The 16,217-nt window shown below is 41.2% G+C and overlaps 1 protein-coding gene across 1 annotated transcript in view; it reads right to left on the bottom strand.

The window, feature by feature from the left end:
- Nucleotides 1-16,217, bottom strand: part of RORA (RAR related orphan receptor A) — a 368,947-nt gene that overhangs the window by 95,687 nt on the left and 257,043 nt on the right. The gene's annotated exons all lie outside the window — the stretch shown is intronic.

The raw sequence follows: 16,217 nt of genomic DNA on the forward strand, positions 1-16,217 counted from the left end.
ATGTCACTGCACCTGTCTTTGATCATCTCTTTTTTCTGATGGGAAGTCTCATGAGGAAAATAAAGAGTGCAACAATTAAAGAAGTGGAGGCTTCACAGAGAAAGTGAAGCCTTTAAAGAAAAAGGATGTTTTTATGAATATGATATGTTCAGAGTACAGACAGCATCATATTTAAATTAGTAGTTGCTGTTACATGCAGATTCCTACAGGAGGTATCCTAGAAGTACTTCTTTGAAAGAGGCTAAGCACTTTTGCTCTAATCTTGTAATCTGGGCATGCTCAGCTTGATGCACGTAGGCAGTGGTGTGTTGAGTTATGATCTCACTGGACGAAAACAGAAGTTTAAGAGCTTTAATGGATCAAACACAACACTTGTCATCACTTGGTTCCTGTTGCCATTCCTTTATATGCAATTTGACCACATACTTCAGTGTAAGCTTCTGCTTCTCTTCTTACCTAATAGGTGCAAATATATCAAATCGGCACACGACTTCTAGGTAAATAGTAACTACATCCTTTCCTCTTTCTTTATGCTTCTCCTTTCCTTTTCATTCTGTCCTTCTAAAGCTCTAAGAATAATAACAATCATAACAGAAATGTAACCTCAAAACTACTTAGAAGCAAATATGTAGCAAGCACATAAAACCCATCAAAGAGTCTGTTCATTTAACTGTGTTCAGCCATCACAAACTGGAAAACAATAGAAGCTAAAAGCAGAAAAGACTAACTTGAGCTAAAACTACTTAAATAGTCAATTAAAAACTTTTTCTGGATTTATTATCCAGCAGTGAACTAACCTAATAAAGGGAACGGTTATTTTGGGGTATGTCTCTCAGAACCATCTTACTGAATTAATTTCTTTTTTTTTTTTTTGGCTTTGGGCAAATCATATTTGCACTTTGCTAATTTATCTATTTAGAAATAGAGCCATTTTAAAATAACAAGTGCCTAGGAGAAAGACTTTGCACAGGGATAGCAAAGGGACAGAAAAGGGAAGCGGGAGAACGGAATGATACAAGTACTACAAACTTCTGTAGCAGATAGCAAAGTTTCTCAACAATTGCCCAAATCCCACCAGCGGGAGGGGTCCATGTCAAACTAACACTTACTCATCCAATTTCTAACTGCTGAATAGACCTTTTCTGGCTGTCAAAGAGTGCTATCAAGTTTGATTTGCAGAGACGCATCATGGAGGCTTACTACACCAGTGCCATTAAGTTATTTTGTATAGACAAGCCAAATCTGACACAACAGAACACATGGGATTTACTAGACCACCTATACCCACCCACAATATATTAGATATAGATATGTAGATAGTCATCATCGAATCACAGAATGATTTGGGTTGGAAGGGACCTTAAAGATCATCTAGTTCCAACCCCCCTGCCGTAGGCAGGGACACCTTCCACTAGACCAAGTTGCTCAAAGCCCCACCTAACCTGGCCTAGTCTTTTGTTGCTTATGTAGAACATATACTAAAATGTCAATCACATTCATACGCTCAGCTTTGTGATTTCAAGACCAGGAACTCAACACCTTGAGCCAAGAAAAGTAGCTACATGTAAGCCTTCTCAGTTTTGCACTTATGAGACTACAATACCACTTACTAGGCTGGACCTGTAGTCGAACTGCAGATTTAACCCCGGAGTGAGGAAAGCAGTCTATCTGCAAAACAGGTAATACGTTCCTACCTGGAGTGACTATCAAACAACCTCCCATCCAATGTCAGTGAAAAGCAGCAAATTAACATGCAGTAAGGGGAATCTTCTTGGCAAACTGGGATTGCCAGGTATCAATTTCACAAAGAATATTAGTAAGTTTGCAACGATTTGTTCCCAAGTCAACGTTCTCTGTATCTCTTTTCTAAGGTTCTCTTGTTAGAAATGGCTGGAGATTTCTTAGTGACAATATTGTCTGTTTACCAAAGATGAAATATTCCAGAGGAAGAGACAACACCGCTTCATCAAAGACAGGATTCCATACTAAAATCTACTCTCGAAACAGCTGACTGTGAGGTGGTGAACTCATGTTAACAGGATGTGGGAATTTAAGGTTGAAGTACCTGAACTGCCTTGTTTATAGGCCAGCTCTTCAAATCACATCACCACCATCCCACGTGAAGGACTACTCACCCTGCTTTGAGTTAACAAGCGGTTTTCTTAACTTTCGCCTGAAAGCTGCAGAAAAAATCTGAGACTATTTCAGTGAAATATTTTTTGAAATATCAAAAGCTCTGTTTAACAGGAAAATTATTTTCAGCCAGTCTTTAGTACCTTTATGTCTTCAAACAGCATGTAAAATTGTCTTTTTGGATAACCCCTTTTCTTCAAGGCCTGTAACTCTGAAGTAAGCTGGCAATATAGGGAGGGAAAAGGAAAAGCGGGTCAGAATGAAAGAAATGTTAAGAGTTTAAACACGAAACTTGCCTTATCTGTAAAAGTTGTCTTTGCAGCCAGCAAGTATCACACCTACATATCAGTTCGGTAACAGTAACAAAGATAAGGGAACAGTTCTTCAAACAAACATTGGTGGGAAGGATGGTTATCAACTGATGAGTATATCTAAAAGGAAATCACTAAATGGCTTTGGTCATATACTGGCTTTCTGAAACCAAAGGTTTCCCTACCCCTGTTGCATAGAGATTAAATAAAGCCTAATTTGAATTTCCAGAAAACTGCAAGAACATCACCACTGTTGTGAACTGGCTTTTGAAGTTGGTGGTAAACACCTCAAAAAAAAAAAAAAAAAAAAAAAGAGACAGAGAGGAAATTGCTTTGAGGGTGTGCCTAGTCTGTTCTCTAGCAAGTCACGCTGCTACAACTTGCAACTGATAGTTTGAGTTAACCTTAAACAAGAACCTATCATACACACAGGGGAAGCTAAGCCAGATAGCAGGAAGGTCTCACAACAGTCTTATATTTTGCAGCAAAGTCACCATCGTCTTTGTCAAGAATTCCTGTTTAATTTACTGCTTATATTTTTTTACAATAACTCATTGAAGGTTCAGTTCTCTTTCATTCAAGGCAAGAATTTTACCATTAATGGCAGTAAGGTTAAGACAGGAAGCTTTCTGAAGTCCCAGTTGCAATCCCTCAAAACCATAATTTCTGTTCAGGTGAGATCTACTCCTTTGATAAAGTGAACAGTGAATCCAAAACCAGATGACACAGTAATTTAAGGCAAGGTGACTGCATTGGGGTTAAAGACCAAATCTAGGTTCTACAATTATAGTGCCTTATACTAGCAAGAAATAAAGTAGCAAGGGATATTCACGCTGGAATTCAAAGGTATTCAGACTGGAGGATGTAATTTTGGTACTTACTAATACTGACTTTTTCCCTCTCTGTGTATATAAAAAGTATTTAGAAAAAAGTTATTTCAATATTGTGGTGCTTATTTCAATGTGTGCTAATAAGCACATCTGTATATGCCAAATCATGCATATTTTAACTATGCTTTTATAGCGCACATACAGTTGATTGAAAGGAAATCATTACAGCATTACAGAAAAGTTGTGTTGTGTATATTTCTTCTCCTGCTTTGAATCGAAACCCAACTATTAAAATGCAACAGGAAATTCAACTACTCCACTATACTAAAATAACACTAGGCACCATGTTTTCAGAGTCTTACAGTTTGATGAAGAATTTTGCTTAAACAATTTGTATGTGAGCATAGTTTAGGTAAGCACATGACCATCTTCCCACCCCTCGTGCAAATTACAAATGCAAATACAGATGGCATTTTGGTAATCAGAAACTCAAACCGAAGTATCTAACTACCTTTTGCTCCATATAAAACCTGTACTCCTACTTAACTGTAACTTGTATCTGCCAGGATTTCTGAAGAGCTGTCTGCACTGCTCTTCCTGCCCACTCCCCACCCCTGCCAATTAACCAATATAGACAAAGACACAGCATTTGATCAATATACCTCAAAATTATTCAACAGTTATGAAGAAGGAAAAAGAAGATTGAATTTTAAAAAGCCTGTATTCCAAATTCCATCAGGATTCTATTTCATTTTGGGCTAATCTGTTTCTGTTCCTACTTTTCAACCCCAAATTTTGGTTCTTCAGACTGACCCACGCTGCCTTTTGAGGCTTTTACTCCTTTTTAGATGAGCACTAATTACGATACTGAATCATGTTAGGAGACTTGGAGAAAAACTCTGACCAGCAAAACTGTTTTTAAAATAAGAGCTTTACAAGTATCATCATCATCATTTAGTCCTAAGATTAAGAACAAGCTATTCAGTATGAGTTAGAGTGACCACCTGATCTGCCATAAGGAGCTGCCTTTTATGTTGTCTACATGAAACTGTGTTCCCATTTAAATAATTCCAGGTTGATGTTCTCCGAGAAAGGCTGCAAAAACTTCCAATATTTCTACAGTCCTAATAAGGTTAGCCATCAACATACATTAAAAAGCCCTTTTCACATTCAGTAGTTGTTCCAGAATGGTGACTGCATAAGTCTAGCAATGCACTGTCAAATAAATGGGTCTATTAGGAATGATGGAATCAGTCCCTAGTTTCAAAATTCAGATAATAAAATGGGCTTTTTTTGGTTCAGATACCAACCTTGGAGAAGTCAACATGACTGAGCTTGCTTTAGAATCATTAGAATTCAGACTTACTACGACAAAAATGCAATGTTATGTTATAAGAAACAATGTCATGAAGTGAAATGAATGTGAGCAGAAAGCTCCTAAGGACAGATTCCTCCCAGTGTGTGAAAAAAGGTGATATGCCCATGGGAATAAGCCACCTACTTTGGGAAAACACTGAGCTTTGATCTTTGAGCAAACAGGCAATGAACACTTCCCTACTCCTGCTGGCCGTGCTATTCCTGATACAGGCCAGGATGCTGTTGGCCACCTTGGCCACCTGGGCACACTGCTGGCTCATGTTCAACTGGCTGTCAATCAGCACCCCAGGTCCTCTTCCGCCTGGCAGCTTTCCAGCCACTCATCCCCAAGCCTGTAGCGTTGCAGGGGTTTGTTGTGACTGAAGTGCAGGACCTGGTACTTGGCCTTATTACCTCAGCCCACTGATCCAGCCAGTCCAGATCCCAGAGCCTTCCTACCCTTGAGCAGATCAACACTTCCACTCCATTTAGCGTCATCTGCAAACCTACTGAGGGAGCACTCAATCCCCTCATCCAGATCATCAATAAAGATGTTAAACAAGTCTAGCACCAATACTGAGCCCTGGTGGACATCGCTTGTGATTGGCTGCCAGCTGGATTGAACTCCATTCACCATAAGTCTTTGGGCCCAGCCGTCCACCCAGTTTTTAACCCAGCTCAATGTGCATCTGTCCAGGTCACGAGCCCCCAGCTTTCCTAGGAGAATGCTGTGGGAGACGGTATCAAAGGCTTTACTAAAGTCCAGGCAGATAAAAGATTCACAGCCTTCCCCTCACCAACTAGGCAGGCCACCTGGTCACAGAAGGAGATCAGGTTGGTTAAGCAGGACCTGCCTTTCATGAACCCATGCTGGCTGGGCCTGAGTCCAGGCTAACAGGCCTGTAGTTCCTCAGATCCTCCTTCTGGCCCTTCTTGTAGATGGGTGTCACACTGGCAAGCCTCCAGTCATCTGGGACCTCCCCTGTTAACCAGGACTTCTGATAAATGATGGAGAGTGGTTTGGCCAGCTCCTTGGCCAGCTCCCCCAGTACTCTCGGCTGGATCCCATCTGGCCCCAAAGACTTGTGCGTGTCCAGGTGGTGGAGCAGGTCATTAACTGCTTCTCCCTTAATTACGGAGGATTTGTTCTGCTCTCCATCCCCGTCTTCCAGCTCAGAGGGCTGATTACCTTGAGGATAGCTTGTCTGACTACTAAAGACTGAGGCAAGGAAGGCATTTGAAGTGACTTTAAGGAATTGTTCAAATCAAACTGACAAGAGTCTTGCACAAGTCTTGTTTAGTAAGTGCAATTATCTCTTAGGAAACTATTGCAAAGGTTGTAGTTAAAAGCCTTCCAGTGTATTGATATTTCTCTGTATGTACAGTTAGAGTTGCCTAGGCTCAGACTATTCAGAGCCAAAATATGTGACCCACACATTAAAGAAGAAAGTTGTGAGCAGTAACACTTCCTATTTGTTTTCACATGGTCTGCATTGAAAAATATCCAGAATGCAAACGCAGATTTGGAGAAGTCTCATCTGTCAGTTTTCTGGTCCCCAAGCCACTCAAAAACAGCAAAAAAATTTAAACTTCATGACTTTGCCAAGAGTAACTTCTACTGCTCTCGGAGTTGGATTAGAGTCTTAGGAGTGTGGAAAGTATCATGTACTTTGAAGCTTACATTCAGCCCATAACACAGGTCTCTTCTGTAACCAATGACCATACCAAAATTGTGGATGGCTGTTCTTATCAAGCTGGAAACATTAACTTCATATAACAGCTGTGAGAGTTCTAAAGACAGGAGACTTGAAAAACAACAACAAAAGACAGTATGTTCTAAGGGCTGATCGAAGCATGTTTCAGCCAATAGGAATCCTTAAAGCAGCTGCAATAGGATTCAGATCAGCCCTACGCTTTCTGTTACAGTGCACAAGATACAAGGGGTGCTCACGACTTAATTCAGTGTTTCTAACATCACACAAACGGCCTTAGAAATTAACAGATAAAAAAGAGAAGGGTAGAAAAGGTGTAAGAACAACTTGCTATGGAGTTATAAAGCAAGACTTCGATATAAGAGAACACTGCAGACATTCCCCATGTATTTACTGCCTATGCCCATGAACAGTTTAAATTTATTTTTGAGCCGCATCCACAATCTCTTAACATCCATCAACCACACTGACAGAATTTAGGTGTCTAATATCAGAAACATCCTAATGCTCATTCCTTAAAACATGGGCCTCCAAATAAATTTTTAAATATGAAAGAGACTGTTTCTGCCCATCTTGCATGCTTCCACACGAAAGACCAGAAAAAGAAATGCAGTGTGAGCAGAAAAGGAATTTATTGATTTGTAACCTCTATTAATATGTATTAGAGGCATGGAAAGGGTCAGGACTTACCCCCAGATAAAGACCTGCAAAATTTAAGACAGCTTCCTTTCTTCTGTCTTGTCTAATCGAGTTTGCTAGATAACTGTAATTTAGAAGTATCTGAACTATAATGCAACATACACACACACACACATTCATTTTAATACTGGACGATTAACATTTGGAAATGCTTATCAGTATTCTTTTGCCAAAACAAATTTTCATCTGTTTGCAGTTTTTTTGCCTTGCTGCAGTTTGCACGCTACTTTGCTACAAAGGCACAGAAAAACCTATCTCAAGGTATTTACCAGAAAACTCACAGTAAAATAAGTCTATAATTAATGGTCACGGCCAAAATTCCCACGTAGATAGAAGCTGCTCCATATACTCAGAACAGACCCAGAGAAGAGACCTGACATTAGCTTCCAGTACAGCTAATAGACAGAGTTCCCCATGGGACTTCCAGGGCAGTGCATTTAATTGTCTGTTCTATCAGCCTTAGAGAAAATGAAATGTCCCTTCCAACTGTGCCAAACAGTTGGGGTCCAGGCAGAAGCCAAGCTTTTAGGTAGTTAATAGAAGATTAGAGGCACCCTATTTGTCTCACCTCTGATCAGTTATTCTGTGAGGGTATAAAACATGCATTAATAAACAGTCCTCCTGACGCTTTATCTACAGCTGGTTCCATATGGGCAAAGGGTCAGCGTCTCTCACAAATATCAGAACTTTCACAGAGAAAATGTTTGGCTGCTATAGACCTACCACGAAGAACCAGACCATCCACAGATTTCCACCTGTATTCACGTCATGAAACTCACACATTCACATACAGCATTGTCACTCTGCGTACTCTTCCTCCCAAACCAGACAGAAACATTTTCTGACTAAAAATATTCCCTCCTCTCATTATTTGACAATGCCTTCATCTTTGCCCCTGTACTCAATAACTCGACCACCACAACAAGAAGGCAACATCCATTCTCTCTCAGCCGCAAACAAGTCACTGATGTAGTGTTTTGTGTAGCAGGGAATAAAACTGATTGATTGATGATGCTGGCACCCAAACCAAACTTTTTACAGGGATGGCTTCAAAGTGGAATTAAAGGTTTGCCCCAAAGGTGCAATCTCTATCTGTGGCTGAAGAGGTTTTCTTTGGCTCACAGAAAAAAAAAAATATCAAGTGTACCAGTAGCTCAGTAAAAGTTTTGAACAAGCGAAAAGCCCTAGATAGTTGTCTTCAGATTCTTCACCAGGGCAAACAGTGCTTCAAGGACAAGTAGGAAAGTAGCTGCTATTTGAGGCAACTTCATTATAAAATCATTTTTAATAAGCAATCTGAACAAAGAGAGGGAGTGCTCTTGCAGAGAAGCCCCCAAGGGATCTTAAGGCTGCCCAGTAAAGTTATTAGGAGGTTACACACAGGGGACCAAACAGCTATTTTATTGGCCTCAGGGGACAGGGTTTAGTTTTCACCTGTTCTCTTTAGGCCTTGGTGCTAATCCTGTTAACCATCAGTTTTCTGCAGGCTCCTATTTTGTGAGGGAAAAGTATCATTTATGTTACACAAAACACATGGGGTGAAGTAGACAGCAGACAAGTAATTATAAATCAGATCAGAAAAAACCCACAGTTATTTTCCCTTTAACGCAATTAAGCAAAATAACCAACAAACTTCAAGAAATCTTTAGCAGTGGCTACAAATACAATGTGGAAAGTAAAACCAGAGAAAGAGAGAAATCCAGGTCTTGGGTTCAGTTAATCTGCAAACCTTAATAAGCTTGTAGAACTTTGGCAAAGAACAGTTCTAGGATATTTGGACATCTGAGAAGCTGAAGAGCTGTCTCCTGCCCCAAATCAGCTTGTTAGTTTCTAACAAGCTATGTCCTTTCCTTAGCCACGGCTTAGAGCCAAAGATATGAAGGACAAGATTTAGGAACAGATCTCTGCTCAGCATAGTATTAAGAACGTGCCTATGCCTAAAGTAGACGACACTCCCTTTTTTGGCTAGTCATGCTGCAGCAGCAATGAAGACACAGCACTCTCAGCTCCAGTCAAAGGCTTAGGGGCTTTTCAGGATAATAGGTATCTGTTGAGAAACCCAAACTTTGTCACTCCAGCTTCTGAGGTCTTGTTAAATATAGCAGGCAGTATACAGTCAAGTTGGTCTCCCAACGGTATAATCAAACCTTCCAACTACAGGGTAAACCTGAAACGTGAATTGACCACTTGGCCCAAAGATAAGTCTCACGGAAGCACACAGAGTCAAGATACTTCTCTAGACCAACACCTACTACAAGATGAGTGTAAGAATAGTCCCAGAGCTTGATGTGGGAGTGAGGGAAGGCGCTGGGATAGGTGCTTTGTGTGGGATCTCAGCAGAATGGATGGATTTACTTCCACCCTTTACCATCAGAACTGCCAGCTCTTCATGCAAATGCTTTTATTTAGTGATAAAAATGAAAAGCGCAGAGACCCCACTTGATTTTCCAGCAGGAGCTCAGTCCCTAGCTTTGGAAACATTTCTTTTCTGCCAGAAATCAACTGAAAGGATAATTTCAGTGTAAGAGAGGAGTATTTCATCCAAAATTAAGGAATTCATACCGAGATGCTGACTGACATAACTGTTTAAGAAAAATTACTCTAGAATAAAGATTTCAGTAAATCACAAAAAGCAGAGAAGTCCCAAGTCTGAAATAAAGGGCAAATATCTTAGAGTTACAAAGGAGACAAAGAGTTACAAAGGAGACAATCTATAGGGGGTTTTGGTATAAGTATTTTCTGTTAAATCTGGATATATCTTGGGTTATGAAAATATGCAGTTATGAATGTGATACCCAAGTACATCTATTTGCATTACAAGCAAACACAGATAATAAATGATGAACAAAATTAGTCCACAGATCACTAACAGTGGCTTTCTCGCTGTTGTACCTACCACAATACTATCTACCAAGCGCCACTGCTAGACACTGTTTCTGCCAGTACCACATGTTACCAGGCAGTGATACAGAATGAAGAAGCAAGTGTTGAAACCTGTGGTAGTTCAGGGAGCAGGTGACAACAAGTGGTAACGTGCTGAAATGTGAGAGTCCACACCAAACTTGTCCAAGTACTGAGAAGCTAAAACTGCCCTGGCCTAATTCTACCTTGGGAAGCAATGCAAAGTATTCTATACATATATGTTTGAGATGAAGCTGAACTTCCCAACGGCTTAACTTAGATTGCTTTGAATGGAGAATGAGGTGCATGTTTTGAACACCATTTTGCAACAGCCTTTAATGTCCAACTCTTGAGTCAGAGATTTAGGAAAGAGTATCAGCAAAGTAGCACAACTAAAAAGTTCCATTACCAATAAAGGAAATCCTTATTGTAAAGGCATGACAGAACAGATGGGCTGGTAGGCCTTAATCTTAAATTTCCCTGAAAAGTGAGCTGGTCCAGGTATAGGAACTGAGGTACTTGGCTACCCATCACTGAGAACGCCCAAAGAAACATGCTCTTTCTCTCCAAGTGGTGATAATCTAGTCTAAGTGCCTGAAGTAGGCAGTTATCAAACAGTTTTGAGCTTAGCTCACAAAGGGCCATAATCCACATTGTGTGTTGACAGTGATCTGTAGGTGCACTGCCACTGGAAAGCTAAACCCAATGAGCAGCACCTAGTTCCAAGTAACACCTGGGTTAAGCTAGTCCAGGTAAGAGCACCCCCACGGGTCCCTGCCTCTACACCGTGTCACTAAGAGCTAGGGTTCCTGATTCTTTTCTGCTGCAGAACAATGTACCAATGGATGGCAGGAGCTCTTCCACGGCTTTCTAGAGACATGGAGAGAAAACTGTGCAAAAGGAAGGCTTGCAAAATCTATGCACTTTTTTCTATCTTAAAAATGTCAGGTAATCAAATAACTGAATGTACCTGGATCTCTATGCAGATACAAACTCCAGCTATGTAATCAAACTCCTTTGAAGCTTCTGACTGTGGTTCACTGCAACTCAAATAGCAAGAGAAAGAAGGTTCCATTACTTTGCAGATTCATTACAATATTAGCCTTCCGGGTGCATCTGCAGGAAACCACCCCGTACTGTGACAGGCAGTCAGGTCAAATTCACTTAAGAAAGTTAGTGCCCAGGATATAAAAATCATCTGAAGAAAAATAAGGTGATTTATTTCTGTGATAGTTCTGAGTCACAAGTGGCCTGATAGAGGCCATCAAACTCATGGCATGAAGCATGACAAGGTTTAGATTTAAGATGTCATAAATGAAATACTTCAGGACTCAGCATAAACCCAAGCAGGTAGGTTCTAAATGCCAGGCCCTTTGCAGCCTTCCATTCCCCAGAATTTCAGATCTATATTACCACTGATACAATGATGCCTGTCTGAATTTGCAAAAAGGCTGAAGCTGTGCAAAGTTACCATTCAGAGTACTTTTCAGAGCATGAAACATGAGAGGAAGAGGGCTGCATTACAAGTATTAGTGCAAACTAAAGAACCTGAAAAGAATCTGTCAGTCATACCTTTCTCAAGTCAAAAAAGAACTGAAACACCAGAAGTCTCACTTTGTATGGAAGATGAGATAGGACTTGGCCTCTGCCATCTGATTTAGCTAGAGTAAAGGTTATATAAGGTGACTGTTAACCTAACAAATCGCCATGTGAACTCAAGAGAAAGTAGTTCTACAAACAGACAAAGGCATGAACTTTTATTTCAGAAGTCTGTTTAACCTACTGAGGGAAAAGCTGCATTTTGGGGTGGACAAAATTTGTTCCTTTAGTACTTCTTGGAAGAGTATTACACTCCTTGTTTAAAAATGGCAGGTTTTGTAATGCTCAAACTCTGATAAAGAGAGGATGTGGAGAAGTAGCTAATGAAACAGAATACTTGGATAAAATCGGTTGTATCAAGAAGAGTGACAAACTCGCAGGTTTTATTTAGCTAGTTACATTATGAAAGGCCTATAGTTCTTCAGCATTACATTGCATGCGTACAAATACTGAACTTCTGTTTGATTCAGAAATGATCTAAGCACCTGTCATCAGCCCAGTAGTTCAGCTTCAGCTGACAGAACACTTTTGTCACAGACTAATGCCAAGAAGGGGGTAACCCCTACCCAAAATCTCAAACAATAAAATGAGGAAGAACTAAGTAGTGGAGACAGATCACCACTGATTTCAAATGGCTATTAGTATGAAGTCTGAAAAGGATTAATTTGATGTTTCAAATGCATAATGTATCAAACTTTCTGGCATTATACTCCACCACCAATTAAGTCAAAAGGTCATTAGAAGTAAGTGCTACTTTACAGTCAGTCAACACCCTCATATGCCACACCTTGGAATAAGACAACTTCATCCATATTTCTAAACATAAGTGCAAACAACACAAAGTGTTCGCAAGAATGTTTTTTGAAATTTCTTTGCAGAAATCCTACTCTATGTAACTTAATTTGGGTATGTTATATATACTGACAGAGAGTGATAGGCAAACTCTGGATTGACTTGATACATAAAAACTCTTCCCTTGTAGTTGTTAAAAATTCAATTGGAGTTGTAATTTTTGCATTTAGGTGCTTGTACAAAATTATTTTTTTCCCAAGTCATTCCAAAACTGTGCATTTTGATGCCTACTTTTCCTATTCAATAATAAAAAAAATTCTAGGCAGTAAGGAAAAACACCCCTGCTTCTCGTGCATGAAAGGCCAAAGATGCACAATTTACATTAATTCCTGCTCTATGAGAATTTGTCATAACATGAATGAATTCTAAAAGAACTTCAACCAAAACTGAATGAAACCGCATACATATTTGCTAGTAAACGTAGCCTGAATTTCATCATGCCAATTACAGCGTATCGCTCCTTCTACTTTAATCCTTTCTTAACGGGTAAGCTTATCTTCCCATTATTCAGGGAACTTTTTTGTTCATGCTTCAGCAATTGCATGACAACTGATTAACAAATCGGGGAACTACTCTTTGACAGCTCTCTTAGACTAGAACAAACAAGAGTTCTCAACAGAGAAGGCACTGGAACCCTAATTTCTGTCTCAACTAGACTGAAGGCCATACATGGCGAACAGCAGCTAATCATCTAACATAGCTGATGAATGCATCTTTTTTTCATCATAGGCCTCAAACATAGCATCCACTGAGATATACACAACAACAACACTTTATCAGTCTGACACGGCTTAAGAGCATATTTCCTACACTTTAATTCTGTGGTTACTATTTAATCTTCCCTACCCAAAGTATGGAATACTGGAACTGGAGGTGTGACTCTTCTCGCAGGTCAGTACATGGCACTGCTGTGTACCAAATATAGAGAGTGATTTCAGCTGATTTCCAGGTGGAGGATTAGAAACCACCACGTACAGTCATTAGCCTCTTTACAAGAGAGGCCCAAGACTGAGCTAGCATAAATACCAAATTACTTACCACCTCTAGAGAGGGTGGTCGCTCCAGGCCAGGGTTGAGCTCATGGGCAAGGCTGTGCAAGGAAGCTGTCTGTACAATGCCTGGCCTGCGGATATACAGAGGACTTCAGTCTCCTGTACCGTCAATCTCAGTCAGCATGAGCTCAAATATTCACCAAAAATGTAAGGGTCGAATTCTGCCCTCAGATGCCTATCTGCAGCTCCCACATATGCATTCAGCCAAAGAGGATCTGACCCTAAGAATGCATCAAGCAGCAAGCCCACCTAAGCAGAGGAGGACCATCATGCTCTAAAAGTTTCTGACATTTAACATTTGCTTCAAAACCCATACAAACCAGCTTCTCATTTGAAATTCTTAAATCAATCAAATGTACTTTGTAACTCTATATAGTGAGAACTCACCTCCTCAAGCCAGACTTTTCATTATATGAATATTTAAAACCAGGAATGAAACAAGAATGAAATTAATGCAAGACACTTTATGATACCATTTCAACCCTAGAAACTGCCATGAACATACTTCAAATGTATAAGCCTGTTAAAATGCATATATCTTCGTAAATTTTGTGCGGCCTACCACCTATTTTGTCAGAAGGCTTTCATCAGACTAATAACCTCAGCTTTAGCCTACTACTGTTTCAGATCCTGGGCAAGTACAATTCCTGCACTACCAGATTTCCAAACCTCCACAATAGCTGAAGAATCTCAGCATATCTCCTTCATCTACAAATGGTAACATTTTCTTAGAATTGTGCTTTTAACTCACTGCAAAGTAGATGACAAGTGATCCCCAATAATGATGTCTTTGAAGAAGATTTGGAATAAATGTATACGTAAGTAAATGCACGCATCCACATCCATTCCCAAGGTTGCCATTTATAAGGACTGTTTATTTATATGGTTGAGAGCAAAACAATAACCTCCTCATTTTCATCAAGAGCTCCTTAAGTACAAGCACAGAATGATTTACCTTACAGGTTAATGCACAGGAAGAGAGAGAAGACTTTCAATAAAATAATTTATTTTTATTTGAATCATACTGCATATATAACAGACATAGAAAAAAATAACCATTCTCACCTATATTTTCTGGATACACTACTTATCAACTAGCTGTAAGGTATACTTACTAGGATAAGGAATTCTGCCTTTCTTCACAACTTTCTTTTTCTGCCCTCTGACTTAACACATATGAGAATGCGCACACACGCATACACACAGGCACACACGCATGTATTGTATATTCACTTAGATGACATTTCAGGCGAGGGCCGTATCAGAGGGGACAAAGGAGGCGGAGTTACTGAATGCCGCCTTTGTCTCTGTCTATGCTGCTGGAGACTGTCCTGAGGAGACAGTCGGGACAAAGGAGGAGTTTGCCTTGGTTGGTGAGGACTGGGTCAGGGATCAGTTAAGCAAGCTGGACACACACAGATCCATGGGTCCTGATGGGATGCACCTGCGGGTGCTGAGGGAAGTCATTGCTAGACCACTCTCCATCATCTTTGGTAAGTCGTGGGGAGCAGGAGCGGTGCCTGAGGACTGGAGGAAAGCAAATGTCACTCCGGCCTTGAAAAAGGGCAAGGAGGAGGACCCAAGTAACTACAGACCTGTCAGCCTCACCTCCACCCCCGGAAAGGTGATGGAACAACTTATCCTCGGCGCTGTCTCTAGGCTTATCAAGGATAAGAGGGTCATTAGGAGCAGTCGACATGGCCTTACCAAGGGGAAGTCATGTTTGACCAACCTGACAGCCTTTGATGAAGGCATAACCAGGTGGATAGATGATAGTAGTGCAGTGCCTGTGGTTTATCTTGAATTCAGTAAAGCATTTGACACAGTCTCCCGCAGCATCCTCACAGCTAAACTGAGGAGGTGTGGTCTGGATGATCGGGTAGTGAGGTGGACTGTGAACTGGTTGAAGGAAAGAAGTCAGAGAGTTGTGGTCAATGGGTCAGAGTCTAGTTGGAGGCCCGTATCTAGTGGAGTCCCTCAGGGGTCGGTACTGGGACCAGCACTATTCAATATCTTCATCAATGACCTGGACGAGGTAATAGAGTGCACTGTTAACAAGTTTACTGATGGCACAAAACTGGGAGGAGTGGCTGACACCCCAGCAGGCTGCGCTGCCATCCAGAGAGACCTGGACAGGCTGGAGAGCTGGGCAGGGAGAAATTTAATGAAACACAACAAGGGCAAGTGTAGAGTCTTGCATCTGGGAAAGAACAACCCCATGGACCAGTACAGGTTGGGGACTGCGCTGTTAGAGAGCAGCGTAGGGGAACGGGACCTGGGGGTCCTGGTGGACAGCAGATGACCATGAGCCGGCAATGTGCCCTCGTGGCCAAGGAGGCCAATGGCATCCTGGGGTGTATTAGAAGGGCTGTGGTCAGTAGGTCACGAGATGTTCTCCTCCCTCTCTACTCTGCCCTGGTGAGACCCCATCTGGAATAGTGTGTCCAGTTCTGGGCCCCTCAGTTCTAGGAGGACAGGGAACTGCTTGAAAGAGCCCAGCGCAGAGCCACAAAGGTGATGAAGGGGGTGGAACATCTCCCTTATGATGAAAGGCTGAGGGAGCTGGGTCTCTTGAGCTTGGAGGAGAGGAGACTGAGGGGTGACCTCATCAATGTTTATAAATACGTAAAGGGCGAGTGTCAGGAGGATGGAGCGGGGCTCTTCTCGGTGATGGCCAGTGACAGGACAAGGGGCAGCGGGTGCAAGCTGGAGCACAGGAGGTTCCACATTAACATGAGGAAAAACTTTTTCACTGTGAGGGTGGCAGAGCCC

This window comes from Leptosomus discolor, chromosome 11 (genome assembly GCF_034619465.1).
Source record: "Leptosomus discolor isolate bLepDis1 chromosome 11, bLepDis1.hap2, whole genome shotgun sequence".
Taxonomy (NCBI): domain Eukaryota; kingdom Metazoa; phylum Chordata; class Aves; order Leptosomiformes; family Leptosomidae; genus Leptosomus; species Leptosomus discolor.